This window comes from Schistocerca americana, chromosome 1 (genome assembly GCF_021461395.2).
Source record: "Schistocerca americana isolate TAMUIC-IGC-003095 chromosome 1, iqSchAmer2.1, whole genome shotgun sequence".
NCBI lineage: Eukaryota > Metazoa > Arthropoda > Insecta > Orthoptera > Acrididae > Schistocerca > Schistocerca americana.
Genome location: NC_060119.1, coordinates 1,143,926,465 through 1,143,932,464, shown reverse-complemented (window position 1 = coordinate 1,143,932,464; position 6,000 = coordinate 1,143,926,465).

Below are 6,000 nucleotides of genomic sequence, written 5' to 3'. Positions count from 1 at the left end.
ACCTCTCCATGCTACTCTATCCTGTGCAAACTTCTTCATCTCCCAGTACCTACTGCAGCCTACATTCTTCTGAATCCGCTTAGTGTATTCATCTCTAAGCGTCCCTCTACGATTTTTACCCTCCAAACTGCCCTCCAATACTAAATTGGTGGTCCCTCGATGTCTCAGAACATGTCCTACACAACCGATCACTTCTTCTAGTCAAGTTGTGCGACAAGCTCCTCTTCTCCCCAATTCTATTCAATACCTCCGCACTAGTTATGTGATCTATCCTTGTAACCTTCAGCATTCTTCTCTAGCACCACATTTAGAAAGCTTCTATTCTCTTCTTGTCTAAACTATTTATCGTCCACGTTAAACTTCCATACATGGCTACACTCCATACAAATACTTTCAGAAACGACTTCCTGGCATTAAAATCTATACTCGATGTTAACAAATTTTTCTTCTTCAGAAACGCTTTCCTTGCCATTGCCAGTCTACATTTTATATCCTCTCTACTTCGACCATCATCAGTTATTTTGCTCCTCAAATAGCAAAACTCCTTTACTACTTCAAGTGTCGCATTTCCTAATCTAATTCCCTCAGCATCACCCGACTTAATTCGCCTACATTCCATTATCCTCGTTTTGATTTTGTTGATGTACGTCTTATACCCTCCTTTCAAGACACTGTCCATTCCGTTCAACTGCTCTTCCAAGTCCTTTGCTGTCTCTGACAGAATTACAATGTCATCGACGGACTTTAAAGTTTTTATTTCTTCTCCATGGATTTTAATACCTACTTCGAACTTTTCTTTTGTTTCCTTTATCGCTTTCTCAATATACAGATTGAATAACGTCGGGGATAGGCTACAACCCTGTCTCACTCCCTTCCCAACCACTGCTTCCTTTTCATACACTTCGACTCTTATAACTGCCATCTGGTTTCTGTACAAGTTGTAAATAGCCTTCCGCTCCCTGTATTTTACCCCTGCCACCTTCAGAATTTGAAAGAGAGTATTCCAATTAACATTGTCAAAAGCTTTCTCTAAGTCTACAAATGCTAGAAACGTAGGTTTGCCTTTCCTTAATCTTTCTTCTAAGATAAGTCGTAGGGTCAGTATTGCCTCACGAGTTCTAACATTTTTACGGAATCCAAACTGATCTTCCCCGAGGTCGGCTTCTATCAGTTTTTGCATTCGTCTGTAAAGAATTCGTGTTAGTATTTTGCAACTGTGACTTATTAAGCCGATAGTTCGGTAATTTTCACATCTGTTAACACCTGCTTTCTTTGGGATTGGAATTATAATACTCTTCTTGAAGTCTGAGGGTATTTCGCCTGTCTCATACATCTTTCTCACCAGATGGTAGAGTTTTGTCAGGACTGGCTCTCCCAAGGCTCTCAGTAGTTCTAATGGAATGCTGTCTACTCCAGGGGCCTTGTTTCGACTCAGGTCTTTCAGTGCTCTGTCAAACTCTTCAGGCAGTATCATATCTCCCATTTCATCTTCATCTACATCCTCTTCCATTACCATAATATTGTCCTCAAGTACTTCGCCCTTGTATAGACCCCCTATACACTCCTTCCACCCTTCTGCTTTCCCTTCTTTGCTTAGAACTGGGTTTCCATCAATGCTCTCGATATTCATGCAAGTGGTTCTCCTTTCTCCAAAAGTCTCTTTAATTTTCCTGTAGGCAGTATCTATCTTACTCCTAGTGAGATAAGCCTCTACATCCTTACATTTGTCCTCTAGCCATACCTGCTTAGCCATTTTGCACTTCCTGTCGATTTCATTTTTGAGACGTTTGTATTCCGTTTTGCCTGCTTCATTTACTGCATTTTTGTATTTTCTCCTTTCATCAGTTAAATTCAATATTTCTTCTGTTACCCAAAGGTTTCTACTAGCCCTCGTCTTTTTACCTATTTGGTCCTCTGCTGTCTTCACTATTTCATCCCTCAAAGCTACCCATTCTTCTTCTACTGTATTTCTTTCCCCCATTCCTGTCAACTGTTCCCTTATGCTCTCCCTGAAACTCTGTACAACCTCTGGCTCTTTCAGTTTATCCAGGTCCTATCTCCTTAAATTCCCACCTTTTTGCAGTTTCTTCAGTTTTAATCTACAGTTCATAACCCATAGATTGTGGTCAGATTTCACATCTGCCCCCGTAAATGTCTTACAATTTAAAACCTGGTTCCTAAATCTCTGTCTCACCATTATATAATCTATCTGATACCTTTTAGTATCTCCAGGGTTCCTCCGTGTATACAACTTTCTTTCATGATTCTTAAACCAAGTGTTAGCTATGATTAAGTTATGTTCTGCGCAAAATTCTACCAGGCGGCTTCCTCTTTCATTTCTTAGCCCCAATCCATATTCACCTACTATGTTTCCGTCTCTCCCTTTTCCTACTCTTCAATTCCAGTCACCCATGAGTGTTAAATTTTCGTCTCCCTTCACTACCTGAATAATTTCTTTTATCTCATCATACATTTCATCAATTTCTTCGTCATCTGCAGAGCTAGTTGGCATATAAACTTGTGCTACTGTAGTAGGCGTGGGCTGCGTGTCTATCTTGGCCACAATAATGCGTTCACTATGTTGTTTGTAGTAGCTTACTCTGAAAGTTACTGGCAGATTAAAACTGTGTGCCGGACCGAGCCTCGAGCTCAGGACCTTGTGTTTCACGGGCAAGTGCTCTGCCATCTGAGCTACCCATGCACCACTCACGACTCGACCTGACAGCCTCCATTCCGCCAGTGCCTCATCTCCTACCTTCCAAACATCACAGAAGCTCTCCTGCGGACCTTGCAGAATTAGCACTCCTGGAAGAAAGGATATGACGGAGGCATGGCTTAGCCACAGCCTGGTAAATGTTCGAGTCAGTCCGGCACACACTTTTAACCTGCCAGAAAGTTTCATATCAGCGCACACTCCGCTGCAGAGCGATAATTCCATTCTGAAAACTGATCCTACCAAGTGGCTTACTTCCATTGCACCATTTTTTCCGGTTATACGGTCTCAGTACTACGTTTTCCTTTTACGGACTTCCCTCTTCTTGCTGACAGTTTTCACAATGCTTATGACATTCAGTTCTACAGTGACATTTTCAGCCGTCATCGTCTTACCTTTCGTCACAATCCTCTTCAGTGACCGTCTGTTACGGTCACTCGACACACGCTTTCATCAGCATTGACTTAGCGGATGACCTTTTGCAGCTTTCTCTATATGCAGTATAAATCTTCGATACGACGCCATTTCAAACATAAAATATTTGATACACCTTATTTACAGAAGCATCCGCCATCAGAGGACCACCAAATTTCACTCATTGTAATTCACTTATCTCCTCCATACTGCACTCAAAAATACACTGAACACCTTTGTAATCACGACTGACAACTGCAGCGTATTGGGTACATTTGACATGTGCCATTCGTGGTCAAACACAACAGTGCAACGTGAAGGCTTGGCTAGCATCCGAAATTATGATCAAGCACTCATTACCCTAGTGTTTTTCTCCCTCGTACGTACTTCGTGCTTCTAAGCATCAACGCACCATGTCTTCACTTTTTTTTATTTCAAAAATGGTTCAGATGGCTCTGAGCCCTATGCGACTTAACTTCTGAGGTCATCAGTCGCCCAGAACTTAGAACTAATTAAACCTAACTAACCTAAGGACATCACACACATCCATACCCGAGGCAGGATTCGAACCTGCAACCGTAGCGGTCTCTCGGCTCCAGACTGTAGCGCCTAGAACCGCACGGCCACTCCGGCCGTCTTTTATTTACTTATTATTTTATTAATTTATTATTTTATTATTATTTTGAGCTTTTCCTCATTACAGAGGCTTATCTCCAACATAATAATTTACTTGGGAATTACAACACAAACAATCAACGTTCTTAAACTAAAGTCTCAAAATATTTCTCAAGGTGTTTCGATCTTGTGTGTCTTCTTCCTCTGCGCCCATTCTCCTCATTGTGTGCTGTACATTTTGGAGCCAGGTGGTCATAGGTCGTCCTCTTCTTCTTCTCCCCTCCGGCTCCCACTCCAGTATCAATTTTGGTATTCTGGTTTTCTCCATTCGTCGTACATGCCCGTACCACTGTAATTTCTTCCTATCCATTACGTCATATATTCTTTCTTTTATTTCTATTCTCCTTATTACTTCGGTGTTCCTTATCTTTTCTTTCCTGGAGATTTTTGCCGATGTTCTCCAAAAGTCCATCTCTCGAGCTTGTAATTTTTTAACGTGCTTCATGTTAATTGTCCAGGTCTCCGTTCCATACAGAACCCCACTCTCTAATATGGATTTGTATATTAATTTTTTAGTTCTGCTCATTACATTCCTGCTCCATAAGACTGAGTTAAGCATCCCAATGACCCTCCGTCCGCTACTAATTCTTTTATTGATTTCTGACTCTGATTTTCCATCGATTTCTAAAATGGATCCCAAATAACAGAAAGTGTTTATCTTTTTGATTTTCTTTCCTTCAATGTATAGGTCATCTGAATCATTTGCCAAGTATTCTGTTTTTTGGTAATTAATCTTCAAACCCCAAGTTTTGTATGCTGCAGCTAGTTGATTGCACATATAGCTAGCATCCTCTCCATCTTGTGCTACGACTACTTGATCATCAGCAAATAATAAGTGATGTAGATAAACTCCATCTCTTATTTCTATTCCCATACTATTACATTTACGAGACCATGTTCTAAGGCTAATATCTAAATAGATTTTAAATAATGATGGTGACATGGGACAGCCCTGTAAAAGGCCTTTGCTTGTTCTAACTTTCTGTGAAAGTTTATTACCAACTTTCACTTGGCAAATGTTATCTTTATACATCTGTTGTATTATTTTAATCAAGGAAGGGTTTATGTTTGGCATATGTAGTGCTCTCCAAAGTAATTTTCTTGGAACAGTATCATACGCTTTTTCTAGATCTATGAAAATTAATCCTATATTTTTTCATTTTTCGCTATGTTTCTCCAAAATCTGTCGTAATGTGAAAATATGGTCTACACTTTTATTGCAGTTTAATAATTTTCTCCCTGTGTCTTATCCTATTTCCAGGTCAAGTGGCTGAAGGAGGAGCTAGGTTTCCACCACGCCTTCAACCACAAGACGGTGAACGTGGAGAAGGCGCTGAAGGAGGCCGCCCCAAATGGCGTCGACTGCTACTTCGACAACGCGAGAGGCGAACAGAGCAATGCGGTGATCAGCAACATGCGTCAGCGCGGCCGCATATCCGTGTGCTGCTGCATCTCCACCTACAACGTCACCAAGGTGGCCATCGCGCCCGTCGTCCAGATGCACATGGTCGGGAAGGAACTCGTAATGGAGGGTTTCATGTTTCATCGGTATGCTCAGGGGTGAAAACCTTGGGAAAGCTGTCAAGGTGTGACGTCATTCGTATGTTTGGCTGGAATTTGAGGATTACATCACTGATTTAAGGAAACTGGGAGGAAATACTTGTGATAATTAGGCACATACTACAAATGGAAAGACAGTCACCAGCTAATATTACAGCGGGTTTCCAGCAATACTGTGATTTTTGTAAGTAAGCGGCATAGTTGATTACATTAGCCCGTTGTGTGGATGTAAATTTGTTATTTCTCTCTTAGAATAAAGAATAACTTTGTAATGACAGGTGAGTCATTTCCAATTTACTCCACACATTATTTTGTCTTTCCGTTCTCCCTATCCTAAAATTATTTACTTCTTTCCTCCCCATTTATGTGCTCTTACTTTGGAACAACCCCCCTAGTCAAAGTGGACAGTTCGTATTTTTAAAATGATTCATTGCTTACACTTGGTTTAAGAATTATGAAAGAAGATTTTATGTGTAGAAGAGACCTGGTGTCACTGCAATGTTTCAGTTTGATCATATAAAGGTACGACCGAGATTTCGAAATCATACTTTTAACTCCAAGACATTTCCAGCGGCAAATGTTGATTCTGACCATAATTTATCGCTCATGAACCGCTCATCTGAACTGTGGAAATTGCA